A 17183-nucleotide genomic window follows, 5' to 3' on the forward strand; every position below is an offset into this window, starting at 1 on the left:
GTCTGTCTGTACTGAATCTCCACATTTTTGTTGGCCCTTCGGAAGGAGCGTCCGGCATAGTAACGAAGGGTTCTACTATTTTTAGCTTTTCACTGTCAATATGGACATACTTTGACCGCTGAAGAATGATTGTTTTGCCCATTGAGTGGTGCTGCAATGACAACCACTCACTCATCATCAGTAAAACTCAAGAGATGATTGTTGATTTCAAAGATGGGAAGGAGGGGAAATGTGTCTGTTTACATTGGGGATTTGTTGGGGAGTGTGGGGGTCAGCTCCTTTATATTCCTGGGCATTATCACACTTTAAGTGTCCTGAGCCCAGCAAACTGATGTGATTAAAAGGAAGATGGGCCAGGGTCTTTATTAGAAGGTTAAGGAGTTCAGCTTGTCAGCAAACATTCTAACAAACTTCTACAGTTGTACTGTTGAAAGTATCCTGAATGGATGCATCGTGGTCTGGTATGCCATTTGAATGCGCAGGAGTGTAAGAAGCTGTGGAGAGTAGTGGACTCAGCCCATCCATCATGGGCATATATATCCTTCCCCACCATTACTGGCAGCTGTGGGATGTGTTGCCTCAGCAAGGCTGCATCCTTCAACAAAGATGCCCACCATCTGGGCCATGCCATCTTCTCACAGCTACCATTGAGCAGGAGGTACTGAAGCCTGAAATCCCTCACCACTAGGTTCAAGAACAGCTACTTCTCTTCAACCATTTGGTTCTTGAAACATCTGTCACAATCTTAATCACCACATTATAGCAATACCATGACTGCTTTGATCACTTGCAATAAAATGGGCTTTTTTGTGTTCTAATTGCAGTTTTTCTTGTAAGAATCACATATTGACCCATGAACACTACCTCACTAATCCCCTTTTTACCATATTTACTTATTTTTATTATAACTTAAAATACTTTTGATGTCTTACACTGTACTGTGTTCACAGAACAATAATTTTTTGATTCTCTTTCTCATTTACATGGTTTTTTTTGTGAATGCTGCTTATATGAAGCAATGTACCAGTGATGTTGCTGCAAATACAATTTTGGTTGCACTTATGCATACATATACTGTATTTGTTCTTATGAGAAGAAACGACTTTGACTAACTGTTGTACAATCCAGTGAGGTGATCAAGACCCTCCTTGAACTGTGTACTTTCTATATGATCATCTAACGAACGGTGTTCAGTTATTGGTGCTGGCTTTATTTTAAGCCCATCATGGAGTCAAGAAAGTTTGAAGCTATCCCAGTATTGGATGTGAAAGCTGAGTGGCAGTTAGTCCTTTGCTATTGATTTCATAGATATTAGCAATATGGAGGAGTCAGTGGATGCCAGTCCACAACCCTGTCCTATGTCAATTCAGGTGTGAAGTGAATGAGTGGACAGTTTGTTTTACACAAAGATGTGCTTGGAAGTTCTCCAGAAGTACAAGGGAATTAAGGTCTTCTGTTGCTGTCTTTCTGTCTTTGTGATCTGGGTTGATTTCCGTGCCTCAGTGCAATCCCGATGGATGTCATTCCACCAAGAGCTGTTCAACACAGCAATCATTGGCTCCCCTCCTGCTGTGGTGATTTGAACATCTCTTACATTGAGGTGCCATTATTTTTAATAGGAATGTTGCTGAGTTATTCAATAGTTGTTGCTTTATCTGAAAAAACATAGACGTGATCATTAAGTCTTTACTTCATGTATTTTCTGAGGATAGAAACACTACCAGAATTAGTCCTGCCATCACTGTCCTTCCTAATGGCACCTCTCCATATGTTAGAGCCTCTTCCAAATCTTGTATTATGAAGGATTATCTTGTCCATTTTTGGAAAGGATGACAGAACTTTATCAATGTACAAGGATTCTTCCTGTTTGACTTCAGCACCAAGAACTGGTTGATGTACACTCAGGATGAAGGGAAATTTTAGCGACACAGATCTGGGGAGTGGGGTGACAATGACCATGACAGGAAGCTCAGTTGGATGATTAACTGGAGGACTCTTTGTTGCAAAGTCAACAGTGTGTACCTGCTGCTTGCAGGCTTTTGCTTCCAGAGGAAGGTATACCTGCCACCTTCTCTCACTGAAAGTACTGTCATGGATGTTGCACCATGAGCCTTCTCAGGTAACAAATGCTGTTGTATATTTGGGTTTCAAACTTTCAGGTTTGGCATGGTACTAGAAAGGTAATAGCAGTTCCCTGTTTGCGGTGTCCAGATGTGCACCTGTAAAGGCCTTGTCCTGGCCGCAGCAGCCATTCCACTCAGTCCAAAGGCTCACAATAACCTGGAAACTACCCAGATATGGGTCTGTGACATGATTTCCAGTGGAACACTTCACTTGGTCCCCAAAGGGCACAGGACTTTGTTGCTCACAAGACAATAGCTTCCCTGTGAATGAAAATGGTGCACAAGTAGTTTAAATCTGGGTAAGTACTCCAGCAGACATACAACGTTTGGAAAAAAAACACTTGCAACCAGTAGCAAGCAAGTTCAAGAAGAATGGAGTTTCTTCATCTATTGAATTCTTCATCCAGCCTCCCAGTGACCGAGACCTGTCACATCCATCTGCTCTGCCGATGAGGATTTTATGCAACACTGCACTTTGTCTGGGACCTTGCTCAATCTTGTCATTATGCCTGACCCTGCCGGGAAGGGATGATCCAATGGCATGGATCTGGTTGGATTTAGCACCCATGACAGCTAGGTGGCAGCCTAGCTCTTCTATCAACTGATTGGAAAATAATGAGAACTTGTTGCTTATGGTTCACAGATTATTCCTAATGCCACCGTTGCCCCTAAATCCTCTTGACACACTTTGGGATTTCTGATTGTGCTGTCGGTGAGGCAGGGGTGTAACTTCTTTCTCATTTATAGCAGGCAGGTGATGGGTTTAGCAAGTAGACAGCAGTGGAAACTGCAAAAAGTTTCAAACTCCTGGGAATGCACAAACTCTCATGGTCCCATCTACTCACCTTGGCTTTATAACCTTGAGTTCATTTGCTTAATAAAAATATTTCCACTTAAGCCGTAGATTCCCAGCCTCAAGAATTTATACAGGGTTCTAACTTTTCACCCAGCTTTGTGTTAAGGAATGATTCCTGTCATCACCTCTGAATGGCCTGGCACTAATCTTGTTTTGCCTCCTTATTCTTGGCTATCCCACTTAACAATTATTTCAGACTCTTTCACACCCAATTCCCAGTGGTGCAACCATGTTCTTGTACTCTTAACTCTATCACTCTTGGTTATTCTGTTATTGACATTCCCATTTCTTTTCATACTACTGTACCTTAGATTGCACTACTATAGACTGCCGCATTCTGCTGTTGCAAAGGTCAAAGTAAATTTATTATCTGACTACATACTGTACTGTACAAAAGTCTTGGTCACCCTAGATTTTTTTTATATGGCTTCAGATGGTATGGCCTCAGCATGATCGAGGTTTACCTCAGGAGACAGAAGCATGCTAGACAGCCAAAGTCTGCAGAAGTATCGATGGGGTGAGTGAAGTTCAGTGAAGCTATCTCCTCTGGCTCAAGAGCCTGATGGTTGATGGGTAATTACTGTTCCTGAACATGGTGATGTTTGTCCCGAGGCTCCTGTACCTTCTTCCTCATGGCAGCAGTGAGAAAAGAGCATGGCCTGGACGGTGGGACATCCTGATGACGGATTCTGCGTTCCTGCAACAGCACCCCATGTAGATGTGCTCTATCATGGGAAAGGCTTTACCCGAGATGGACTGGGCTATATTCTTTACTTTTTATAGGTTTTTTCCATTCTACAACATTGGTGTTTCCAGACCAGGCCATGATACTCTCTACTGCAAATTTATAGAAGCTTGTCAAAGTCTTAGATGACATGCCGAATCTTCGCAAACTTCCGAGGAAGTAGAGGCACTGCCATACTTGTTTGTAATGGTACTTACGTGCTGAACCCAAGACAGATTTTAAAGTTGCTGACCCTCTCTACCTCTGGCTCATGGACCTCCGGTTTCCTCTTCCTGGAGTCAGCAACCAGCTCCTTGGTCTTGCTGACACTGAGTTAGAAGTTGTTGTTGTGGCACCATTCAATCTCCCTCCTATATGCTGATTTGTCACCACTTCTGATTCATTCACCGACAGTGGCATCTTCAGCAGACTTAAATATGGCATTGGAGCCGTGCTTCGCCTCACAGTCATAAATATAAAGCGATTAAAGCAGGGGCTAGGGACACAAACTTGTGGACATCATTGTATTATTGATTGTATTTGTTATTACTATGTATACTTTTTACTCCATGAGTTTTATGTGAACAAGGAATTTCATTTCCTCTTGGTGTATACAACAATAAATTAATCTGATCAAATTATTGTAATCACCTTGATTTGAGCACCTCTTGATCCGCTCAATAGATTACAGTTGCAATATCGCTCTTACTTAATTGAGAGCACATCTATCCACATCTATCCATATTACACTCCACCACTGTGGGAAGCATGATCGTGTAGCGGTAAGCATAACACTATTACAGTGCCAGTGCCCTGGGTTCAATTCCATCGCTGACTGTAAGGAGTTAATACGTTCTCCTCCGGACAGCATGGATTTCCTTTGAGTGCTCCGGTTTCTCCCGCATTCTAAAGACACACGGGTCAGCAGGTTATTTGGTCACATGGGCAGTGTGGGCTCTGAGGGCCTGTTACCCAGCTGTATCTCTAATGAGATAAACATCAGCAAGGTCATCTATTCCTGGCTCTATCCAATCACCTGCCTTTCCACCTTTAGACCATTCCCTCACAGTTCTGTTATTTTACAGTTATCTTACTCTCTGTAGACTCGAGGTTATCCAAACCTTGCACTCCATGTCCTAACTTGCACCAAATACAGTTCACATTTTACTCCGATGTCTGTGGACTTATATTGATTTCTGGTGCAGGGCTGTCTGACTTTAAGTTCCAATCTACGGATTTTTACAGGTCAAACCTTGTATGTACTCATCTCTTCCTGTTCACGTAACTTCTAAACAATGAGATATCTGCATTCTTCCCTTTCCATCTACTGGATGTTGCTGAATTTGATTGGTTTCCCATTAGTGGGAATGGCTTCATCTGAGTCTTCCCTAAACTCTGGTATTGTTTTCCTAAGCCTCTAGCTTTCTTTTATCATTCAATATTCTCCTTAAAATTGTTAAGTGGTTCAAAGATGCTTTCTTTCCATATTTCAGTATTTTCTTACAATATAGAAGGAGGCCATTGAACCCATTAAGTCAATGCTGGCTCATAGAGTAATCCTATTCCCCAACTGATTTTCCCAATAGACTATATTTCCGCAAAGCACACCTCAACTCACCTACAGACAGTGGACAACAGCTAATTAACCTGCCAACCTACCACTATGTTATTTGATCCTGTGGTGCGTCATGGAATGTTTTATATATCAAAAGTACCTTTCAGGTAGTAACATTCTATCTTGAGGTAAAATGCCAACCAACAGAAATGCAATATCTGTCCATGTGGTTAAACCTCTGACAAGGAGTAAAATCTCAGGTGCAGAATTAAACACAGTCAAGAACAATGGAAGGAAGAACTAAGAATGCATAGAAATAATTGATGTGAGCTCAGTAGGATACAGGGAGCAGCAGGGCAATATACAGAATAAAGTAGCTGAATGCCATGACTTGCAAAGCAGGAAAGTCAGTGAGGCCAGTGTGTAGTGTAACCCAGGTTAATTAAACACAAAGTTGTAATGTTAGAAAGTTCCACCTGCGGAGGGATGAAAATGAGGTTTACCGATTTAAGAAAAAGAATTTGAAAAAAACGGTATGCGAGGGTGTGGCAGGCTGGACACAGGGCAGACAAAGAGAGAAACACAACAACAAGTAGAAGCTGAAGACATGCACTATTATGAGTGGAATTAGTAGTAAGTACCTTTACCCTACTAACTTGAAACCCCCAGGGTGAATCCCCTGGAGGAGAGACAATAGTGATAAAAGATTTATTGAAGCTATGGTTATAACACACAGCAGCTTTAACGAGCAGAGACCAGTGTCCAAAATCCCTTTCATGTAGTTGGGAATTTGTTCTGTAAAATCACACCAAGGGATTTGGTCAAGTTTTTGTACAAGTTTGTGAATTAACTTTCTGAGGATGATACACTATTTCATTCCAATGAACCAAGAAACAAGATTGCGAGCCACCTAAGATGAAGAACCAGTGCAGGAACGAAATGTGTAATGACGCAGAGAATTTAATATGGTTGGATGCATAAGTTTATTTTCATTCGAAGAATCCAAATTTGATTTTCTGCAGGAACTGATTATTTTTGTGAAGACTTTGATAAGTTACTAAATGAGATTTACTTTGCTTAAGAGTTGTTTGTGATGTTGGAGAGTTGTCGTGAAAGGAGCTAAACAGTGTATATGTAATTTTTGAATTTGAATTTAGACCTGTAGACATTCTGCCTGGAACTGAAACTGAAGTCAACTGTTAGACTTGAGAATAGGAATTGTATTTGGTTTTCTAATTAACTGGGGATACGTAAAAAAGGAAAGTTTAGTTTGTAAACTTTTAAATAGGGAATAACACTAGATCTAAATAATTGGAGAAATTGGAGTAACAAAGGTTATTCTAATGAATATCACTGATTCTAACTAAACAGGAATTTGGCTTTTGTTAATATCTATGATTTGGAACCTAAACAGAATGTTTGAATTTTGAATTGTTCTTGCTCATGTAAATATTTTGTACATACGTAACACTTAACCAACAGGCTGGTATATGTCTAGGGGAAAAGGAGATCCAGCCACTCACCAACCCACCTCCCGTACACGCAGGTGCTGTGAGAATCGAGTTTATGCCGCGCGCCCGCCCACAGTATCAAATTCACACCAGATACCATTATGAAATACACTTTAAAGAGTTTACTAAAACTAAAAGAGTATTAGGCAATACAATATATATGAAAAAGAAGCAAAAGGCGCCAACTTATCAAATTTCAGTCAGTTTAGTGCGCATCGTTGGAGCTCAACCATCGAACCATTTGACCCTTCGTCGCTTGCCTCCAATCTCCACGTCTTCGCACCCGGGACCACCCCCAGTGGTTGACCGAGCAGTGCAGCACACATCCACCTTCCTCAGCTTCTTCCTCCCGACTCTCTCGAAAACCCGCGAACCCCCCCCCCCCGTTCCCAGCCTCACAAGACAAAATAACATTCCCCATTGATTAACAAATGAATACAATCCCCATATCAGCAAGCCTCCTCCCTCGCTCCATGCCCTCGCAGAATCCTTGCACTAGGCGCAACCTCCCACTCAGGCTCCTTGTCCACCTGCACCGCTTGACCCAGGGGCAGCAGGTGATTCCGATGGAGCACCTTGATAGGTCCATTCCCATCCTCAGGTTTCACCCAGTAAACTGGTAGATTCAGCATCTGGCTCTATATTACATAGGGGCTGGCCGCCCATCAATCTGCCAACTTGTGCTTACCAGAGAGTCCCAAATTCCGTAAAAGGACCCGGTCGCCCAGCAGTAATTGGACAAACTTCACCTTTCGATCATACCACATCTTATCCCTCTGATTTTGTTTGGTAGCCGCCACCTCGGCCAACTTGTACGCCCGCTGTAACTCCCTTTTCACGTCGGACACATACTTTAGATAGGGCTTCCCGGGTAATTCACCCACTTCAACCCCAAAACACAAGTCAATGGGCAACCTCGCTTCCCGCCCAAACATCAGATAATAGGGCGAGTACCCTGTAGCATCATTGCGAGTACAATTGTAACAGTGAACCAATTGTCCAATATGACGACTCCACTTACTTTTCTGCCCAATCTCCAGTGTCCCGAGCATGTCCAATAGGGTCCTGATGAACCTCTCTGGCTGTGGATCTCCCTGTGGGTGATAAGGGGTAGCCCTGGATTTCTCAACCCCAAGCATAGTCATAGTAGAGGCCAGTTCAGTTGTGTCATTTAAGGTAAAATTGGATAGGTATATGGACAGGAAAGGAGTGGAGGGTTATGGGCTGAGTGCGGGTAGGTGGGACTAGGTGAGATTAAGAGTTTGGCACGGACTAGGAGGGCCGAGATGGCCTGTTTCCGTGCTGTGATTGTTATATGGTTAATTCATGGATAAGCCGGCTCTCAAAGTCCCGCCCCTGATCACTATGGATTCGCCTAGGAAGGCCGTAATGAACAAAATACTTCTCCCATAACACCTTCGCCACTGTTGTCGCCTTCTGATCCTTAGTGGGAAATGCCTGAGCATAGCGAGTGTAATGATTGGTGATGACTAAGACATTCGCGGTGTTGTTGATGTCAGGCTCAATCAACAGATAATCCATACACACCAGGTCCAGAGGTACCGCACTCATCCGGGGCCAGTAGAATCGGTCTTTGAGTAATCCATAGGTCTCTTCCACTCCCAAGTGTCCAGAATCATCATGCAAGGCCTGGAGTACAGTCTGCAGATACTTCTTTGGCAGGACCAGTTGCCAACGGCGGGGTTGGTCCTGAGGCACCGTGACCTGGTACAAGACTTGGTTCTTTAACTTTAACCGAGGCCACTCCTTCAATAACAGAGGCACGGACGGGTGTTTCTCCTTCTTGGCCCACGCCACATCCCCCTTCTCGACCGCTCTCCACACAGTGCCAAGACCTGGGTCATTTTGCTGAGCAGCTGCCACTTCCCCCGGACTCAGTTCTGGCAACTGTTTAGTCCGCAGTGCGGTCAGGTCACAGTAAGCTAGGGGTATGGCATCGTCAAAAACCCCCAATTGGTCCATGGCTCGTTCCAGCCTCCCTCTTCCCTCGGCCTTCACGGTGATAGCAAACTGACACATCGCCTTCACTCCAGGGGCAGGGACACTCTCCCACTCCTCGTCCCTCTCCTCCTCCCCCGGCTCCCGACGTGACAAAGCATCCGCATCGATATTCTTGCTTCCGGGGCAGTACCTCAGGCTGAAATCATATACCGACAATGCCGCCAGCCACCGATGTCCTGTGGCATCCAGCTTAGCCGAAGTCAAAATATAAGTGAGAGGATTGTTATCCGTTCTCACCTCAAACTTGGCTCCGTCCAGGTAATCGCCCAGCTTGTCCACCACCGCCCACTTCAGCGCCAGGAACTCCAACTTGTGAGTGGGATAGTTTCTCTCAGAGGGCGACAAGCTTCGGCTGACAAAGGCTACCGGTCTCAACGCTTTGCCATGCTCCTGGTACAGAACAGCCCCTAGACCCTCTTGGCTGGCATCCGTGTGCAGCACATATGGCTTCTGGGGATCAGCAAAAGCCAACACCGGGGCCTGGGTCAGCTCCCTTTTCAAAGATCCGAACGCCTCTTCACATCGATCATCCCATCTTGAACCAAAAGTTTCCGCCGAGTTCCAGTATCCTCCAGCGTCTTGCCTCTGGTCCCCCTTCCTTTTCTGTCCCTCCGGGGGATAGCCACACAACAGCTGAGTCAACAGGTGACACACTTTGGCGTATCCTTTCACAAATCAGCGATAATACCCACAGAACCCCAAAAATGAGCGCCAGGCACCCACTTTCTGGGGTCTCGGCCAGGTGGTCACGGCCTCTATCTTGGTTGGATCAGTAGCCACTCCCTCTCGCGAAATGATATGGCCAATGTTGTTAACCGACGACTTGCAGAACTGGCATTTGTCCAAGGAAAGCTTCAGCCCTTCTTCATTAAGCCGGCCCAACACCTTCAACAGCCTCTCCTCATGTTCCTCCAAAGTCGCTCCAAACACTATCAAATCGTCCAGGTACACCAGCACCTCCAACAGATTCATATCCCCGCAGTTCTCTCCGTGAGCCTCTGGAAGGTGGCTGGGGCTCCCGATATGCCTTGGGGCATTCGTTCGAACTGAAAGAACCCCAGCGGGCAGATAGAGGCTGTCTTCTCTTTATCGCCCGCACTCATCGGGATCTGGTAATACCCACTTCTTAAATCCAGCACACTGAACCACTTCACTCCGCTCAGGCAGGCCAATGCGTCCTCGACTCTTGGGACAGTATATTGATCAGGGATAGTTCGCCGATTCAAAGACCTGTAGTCAACACACATGCGCACCCTCCCATTCTTCTTCCGTGCCACCACTATTGGGGACGTATAAGGACTTCGAGACTCAGCTATGATTCCGACCTCCTTCAACTTGCACAAGTGCTGCCGCACGTCCTCAACATCTGCCGTGGCCAGCCGTCGGGATCTCTCTCGGAACGGGGTGTCTTCCGTCACCCGGATGGTGCGGTGAGTGCTTTTGGAGCAGCCAACATCAAACTCGCCCCGAGAAAAAACAGCTTCCATCTTCAGCATCTTCTCCACTAGCCTGCGTTTCCACTCTGGCGACACTGGGGAATCCCCGAAGTTAAAGGCTTCAGCGGTCAGCTCCCTTCGATGCACCAATCCCTCCCTGTTAGGGGTCCTCACTGGTGCGCTAGACATTACCGTCACCAGAAACAGATGTGCCAACGGTATTCCCCTCTTAAAGGTGATTTCTCTTGCCGTAGTGTTCCTGACATTTATAGCTATACGCCTTGCATGTACCACCCCAGTCTCTGCACTTCGGGCCTCACCAGCGCCCCCGCCGGAAATCGTGTCTCCCCTTCAAGATTGTCCAGGGCGTCTACTAACAGGGCTTCACTCGTCGGCACTCCTGGAATTCTATGGGTCCCCATCACGAGTACTACCTCCCTTGGTCGGATCACCTTGCATGAGCCTGCGTATACCACTCCGTCCCTCGTTTACACTCCGGGTCCAGCCCTTGGGAGGCAACCCCTTTTGCGAACACTGCTCGAAACACTGGATGCACCGAGAGGGTCTCCAGAAAGTCTTCCCCCACTTTTCTCCTTACAAGCTCCCAGGAGCTGTCGCACCACAGCGGATTTAGTCCCCACCAGGAGGGCAGCACCACTGGTTTCCACCGGGTCAGGACACACCAACACCAATGTCTCAATTGCTTCCGACACTCCCACATCGCCCTCCGAGAACTCCAATCTCACCGATAGGTACCCATCGTACGGGTAGTCACCCTCGCTCACACCCCAAATCTGCAGGGCGTCAAATGGGGTTACAGGCAAATGCTTTAGATATTGGTTGTAGAAAGACCAGTACAATAAGGTCACCTGCGATCCCGTATCAAGAACTGCTTTTGCGTAAACTGCCTCTATCTGTAGACACACACTGGCACGGGGTCCTACCAGCCCATCCGGAATAAAGGCGTGGGCACCCGGTGGTCTTCCGGCTGATCTCTGGGAACGTGTTCCTCCAGAGGCTCCAGTTTGTTCCCTCACTGAGCCTCTCCTAAGTTTCCCGACACCTCTCCCTTTTTAGTCGTGGGGGGGCTTGTCCTCCGCGGGACTCCTTGTCTCTCACAACCCCACCTAAAGTGTCCCTCCTCTCCACAGCTATAGCACACCCTCGGCCGCCCACAGTCCCACCTGAAATGCCCCTCTTTCCCACAGTTAAAGCACACGCTGCCTGCCGAACCTCCTCTCCCAGGACGGCTCCCGCTCCCAACCCACTGCACTGGTCGCCCCTGGGAGTGGGTACCTCCCCTGTCCTTCCCCTCCAGAGGGGGGTCCCTACTCCCCTGGAGGTTGTCAGTCCTCCACCCAGCCACCACTTCCTGTATCGCTGAGGATCGCTCCCGTAGGCCTGCGCCCCTTTTCTGCCCCAACGCTCTCTCTTCCTCCCGCACCTCTCTAATCAGTTGCCCGAACGATGGAGGGGGGCCTTTCCTAAAAGCCTGCCGGATAATCCACGCCACCTTGTCCTCCTCCAGAGAGCCACTGAATATCTGACTCATCTTCACGCTAGCCATGTCAGGCGCCTTCACTACCCCCCGGCGCCGCAACCCCGTAAGCATCCCCTCCATCCGAAATAAGTACTCGGAAAGCTTTTCCCCTCTCCGTTGTTCCAGGCATTGAAACTCTGCTAAAAGCAGCCAGGGTTCCCCTGACAACCCAAATACTCCATCCAAAACTTCTGCGTATTCCTCCACTGAGGCCCCAGGCTTCTCAGCTTTCAACTCCTGGACTGTTTTGGCTGCCGAGCCCCTCAAACTTCCCACCAATCGCTGCCTCTTGTCCTCCTCCGAGCTTGGCCACTCCTCTAATATCAAAGACATATGCTCGATCCAAGTCTCATAGTCCACCTCCCCATCCGGGGTAGGCTTGGCTCCGGAGAACAGTCCCAGCTTCAGCCATGGCCTCTCAGCCACTCCCACCAGGGAGTTAAGTGTGGCTGCCAGCTCCGAGGCTTCCACCCTACATGGGGGGTGGGGCCTAGTCACGCCTTTCCCCTCCGACCCCACTTTACTAGTGACGGGCACCTCTCTGGGGGACACCTCTAGCTCTAGCTCCTCCTCCGGTGTCTCATCATCCTCATCCTCGGAGAGAGTGTGGAGCCCCCACGGCCCTGCCTCCCCTGGAACACTGACCGTCGCTGGCAGTTCCAACATCATGATGTCAGCACTCGTACGAACCAACACCCAGCTAGACTCCACCTCTTTACCACACCGTCTAGCTACCAATTCTACCTGCCCAATACCTTTTACCAAACTTAAGCCCCGCACTAACGCGTCCCCCGAAATGCGAAAATCCACCCCGCTCACTACACAGGCATACTGCACCGGTACATCTTCCAACTCGCACCAGCTAACAATCTTATCTCTGTCCATCTCCGCACTGCTGCCTGTGCAATTCCACAGTTCCTGACAATCGAATCCCGGATGAGCCCCCACAAATGTAACACTTAACCAACAGGCTGGTATATGTCTAGGAGAAAAGGAGATCCAGCCACACACCAACCCCACCTCCTGTACATGCAGGTGCTGTGAGAATCAAGTTTATGCCTTGCGCCCGCACACAGTATCAAATTCACAACAGATACCGTTATGAAATACACTTTAAAGAGTTTACTAAAACTAAAAGAGTACTAGGCAATACAATATATATGCAAGAAAAGAAAAAGCAAAAGGCGCCAACTTATCAAAGTTCAGTCAGTTTAGTGCACATCGTTGGAGCTCAACCATCGAACCATTCGACCCCTCGTCGCTTGCCTCCGACCTCCACATCTTCGCACCCGGGACCACCCCCGGTGGTCAACCAAGCAGTGCAGCGCACGTCCACCTTCCTCAGTGTCTTCCCCCCCGACTCTCTCGAAAACCCGTGAAACCCTCCCCCAAGTTCCCAGCCTCACAAGACAAAATAACATTCCCCATTGGTTAACAAATGAATACAATCCCCATATCAGCAAGTCTAAAGCTAAACAACTGCGAGAGAAACACTTATCAGACAAAGAAGCATTCCTACTCTTAACAAACCAAAGAAGCCATTTTGAGTCACACACTCAAGACATTGTACACATATTGTGTTTTTCCTTGTAAACAAAACCTTATTTTCAAAAGTGTGTGGTTTCTATTCACTGCCTCCTCCCAATACCTAGACCCTTCTGATGGCCAACCAGCATCTAGTGTAATTTGATTTTCTGAAACGAGTGCGATGACTAGTCACACGTGATAAGACGAGTGCTACATAGGTGTTACAGTAGTCTTGCAAACATTTTTCCAGTCAGTTTACGTCACCACAAACTGCTCCATTTTGCTTGTTGAAACAATGAAGAGAATCATAACCCTGACAAGTAACTGGATTGGATGGGCTGTGGAAAACTTTAGCATCTCAGCCCCAATCCATACTCTTCTGATTTTAACTGAAGTAGGATGCAATGTTCCATCTAATTTGTAATGACCAGTGTGTGCAAAAATTTTGCCCAGTGACATCAAAATATGCACAGAGAATTTTATATATAGAGATATTCATTTTACCAGCTAGCAAAACACTGTCAATATGAACTTTGATCTGCTCTGGGTTTGATCTATTTTGTACTTGTTCATCAGCACTCTTATAAAACATATGTAGCAGGCCTGTAGTACTAATGAAAGATTTTCTTGATGGTGCTTTTGCACGCAGTCCATATGTAATTTGCTTGCTAATATTGCTTTAAAAAGTCAAGTTTCCAATTATCACTCCACTTCTTTCAATTTGCAAATTCTTCAGCAACTTTTGCATCATGCCAATACATGCAGGTAACACCAGTTTCTGTATTGTGCATAAATATTTCTTGTACCTGCGTGTTCCTGACCTCATGAGCTTTCACTGCAGCAGTTTCTACTCTTTCATTAAGCCATTCACTTTAAATGAATTAGCATCTCTTTGCACTCAAGCCCTTTGCTTCTTTGGAATTGGACATAGTGAAACAGTATAAATAAGCCAGTTCTAAAATCTACAGACAAATCACTGCCATCTCCACATTGTCAATACTGTCTGCACCAGAAACCAGAAAAGGAAATGTGACTGTGTACAATTGTGAAATATACTTAACATGTAAATAAGGCAGAGGGTGACAACTTTTTGTGTACAGTTTAAATTCCTTTGTGTGCTAATAGCAAAAGAAGCACAGTTCTTAGAGGGAACATCGGTAGGGTGGTAAGTTTGGGAGCAGGATGATCTGAGGCAATGGACCCTCTCAGGAATATTACAATAAAGAAGCGTTTTGTACCTGTCTTTCAGTATTTGCCTGGGTCTTCCAGTCTCTGGTAGCTCAAGGGAAGTGAATAATCTTGCTGGTTATTATGGAAACTTGCACCCTTCTAACCTCCCAGCCCTCTACCCAGTTGCAGGGCAGTTAACACCTTGACTCACAACGGGAATGCAGGTAGTAACTTCCACTCCCCCTAAAACCCCGACATTCTGGGATATAACTCTTCTCCCCAGTCACCCAGCCACTTTGTCCTAAAGGAGTGGAGTCCTCCTTTGAAAGCATTATTTCAATGTGTGGCTTCAATCAATCTAATGTAAGCCAAGAAATTCACACAGGTTAGAGTCAAGCCTTGTTGATGTGGGGCATGAGTCTTCTGTAATCCAAAACTACTCTTACAGAATGAACATAAGATAAAGCCACAGCCACAGAGAATATTCCATCACACTCCTGACTTGTGCCTGTAGAAAGGAGTAAGTCAGGAGGAGAGTCACCAAAGGTTACCCAACCTCTGATTTGCCCTTGTAGCTGGTTAAAGAAGTAGAGATTTTTGAATATAGAATCATTGCATATCATATTATCAGATATACACGGTGAGGTAGTGGGAAGTGTGGAAAACCTAAAGTTCTTGGAGTTATGTCATCAAAACAGCTGACATGGACCACCAACACCTCGCTGCTTGTAAAAAGAGACACAACAAAGACTCTTTTTCCTCAGAAAGCTGTAACAGGCCCAACTCCCACAAAAGCTGTTGCTTAACTTCTACAGAAGCACAATTGAAACCATCCTGACCAACAGCGCCACAGTGTGGTATGCCAGCTGCTGAGCAACAAGACCTGCATCGTATGGTGAAGGTGGCCCAGCGAAATGTCAAGATGGAACTCCCAGGACTAGACACCATCTATACCTGCAGACTCAGAAGGAAAGCAATCAGCATAACCAGAGACACCACACACCCCCGCCACTCCTTGTTTGGCCCGCTGCCATCCAGCAAAAGGTTCAGGACACTAACAGCCAGAATAAATAGACTGAGGAACAGCTTCTACCCCAGCTTCTCCATCACACCACTCCCATAGAAGAATGACTGACATGCACACACAAGGACTCAAATACTTGCACTAATGGCACTTTGTGCATTACTGTGATATTCTGGTGCTGCTGCAACTTATTTTCTGCTACTTATCTATTTAATGCTGTTTTTCTATTACTGTCTTGTTTTTATCTACCACTTTGTTTGATTGCCTGAGAGGAAGCCAAACAGAGTTTCATTGTACCTATGTATAATGACAATAAAGATCATTCAATTCAATTCAATATTCAACATAACTTGAATGTGTTTGATGATGTAGGCCCAACAGAGGAAATGGAATTAGAAGAATCAGTTGTGAGATTACAGAACATATTGGACACTGAGGATATAGAGGAAATGCTATAGCAAAATAAATTTGAAGCAGATAAATATAAAAATAAAAAGGTAGGAAGTTGATCTAAAATGAGAAACATATTTCAATAATTCAGTTTCAACTTTCACAAAAATAGCTGAGACTGATAAAATAACAGCTGAATAACAACTTGGCATAGTCTAGATGGGCCGGTGGCCTGTCTCTGTTCTATAGTGCTTTCTGACTCTCTATGGGCATAAGAATTGTGCTATTACAGCTCGGGCTGATCTGGAGTTCAGAGTTCAATTCTGGCAGCATTCTGTAAGGAATCATCTACTTCCCTGTGCGATGTGTGGCTTTTCCAAGATTTCCTCCCACAGTCCAAACACGTATCTAGCGGGTTAATTAGCCATTGTAAATTGTGGCATGATTTGGTTAGGGTTACTTGGGGTTGTGTGGTTGCTGGGGCAGTGTGTTTCAAAGGGCCGGAAGTGCCTACTCCGTGATGTATCGCTAAATAAATGACTAAGTACTGAAAGACATAAGTGGGGTGGTGTCAGCTGAGAGCGCGTGGTGATGGTTTGTTAATTTGATCTGATACATTTGAAGAGATCAGAGGAAGAGACAAAAGGAAAACATTGCTGGAATGACGAAATATAAACTTGAAGGCAAAATCTACAGATACTGGAAATCTAAAACACAAACTGAGTACTGGAAATCCTCAGCAGGACAGACAACAACTGCACAGAGAGGAGTTGTGTCAGTGTTTCCAGTCAGTAACCACTCAACTGAACCGGTCAATCTGACTTAACTCAGAATGACTGGTATACTAAATTGTCTCAATGTTGAGTCCTGAGAGCTGTAAAAGCACCAGGTCTGAAGATGAGTGGCAATTCCTTGAGTCTGCCCTGAGCTTTGTCGGAAAACTGCAGAAGTTCAAAGACAAAGAGGTCAAAATGAGAGTGGAATGGACAATTAAAATGACAGGCAATTGGAAGTTCAGTGTCATCTTTGTGAACTGAATTGAGATATTCTATAAAGCAGTCTCTCAATCTGCATTTGTCTTGTCCAGTGCAGAGGATATTATTGTTTGGATCAAGAACCACTTTGATCACATATTGAATTTGAATTTGTTAAGTCCCATTTATGCTATTGCAAGGAAAGATCTTCTCAATATTATGAGAGATTGTTAGTCTTCCCAAACATTTGCTCTTAAGTAATATTTTAGTAAGCAATTGCTAGTTCAACAGAAGGCTTCACCACCAATATTCTTTCCCACAGGATTCATTC

General features: G+C 45.6%; 1 protein-coding gene and 1 long non-coding RNA gene across 2 annotated transcripts in view; one reads left to right on the forward strand and one right to left on the reverse strand.

The window, feature by feature from the left end:
• svep1 (sushi, von Willebrand factor type A, EGF and pentraxin domain containing 1) overlaps window positions 1-17183 on the reverse strand; it is a 259210-nt gene that overhangs the window by 207442 nt on the left and 34585 nt on the right. The window lies entirely within an intron of this gene.
• The window catches only part of LOC132396839 (uncharacterized), a 75212-nt gene continuing 63878 nt past the window's right edge, over window positions 5850-17183 (forward strand). Inside the window, exon 1 of the long non-coding RNA XR_009513147.1 lies at window positions 5850-5891. This is a non-coding gene — a long non-coding RNA (uncharacterized LOC132396839). The remainder of the gene's footprint in view (window positions 5892-17183) is intronic.

Source organism: Hypanus sabinus, chromosome 7 (assembly GCF_030144855.1).
Source record: "Hypanus sabinus isolate sHypSab1 chromosome 7, sHypSab1.hap1, whole genome shotgun sequence".
NCBI classification, from domain to species: domain Eukaryota; kingdom Metazoa; phylum Chordata; class Chondrichthyes; order Myliobatiformes; family Dasyatidae; genus Hypanus; species Hypanus sabinus.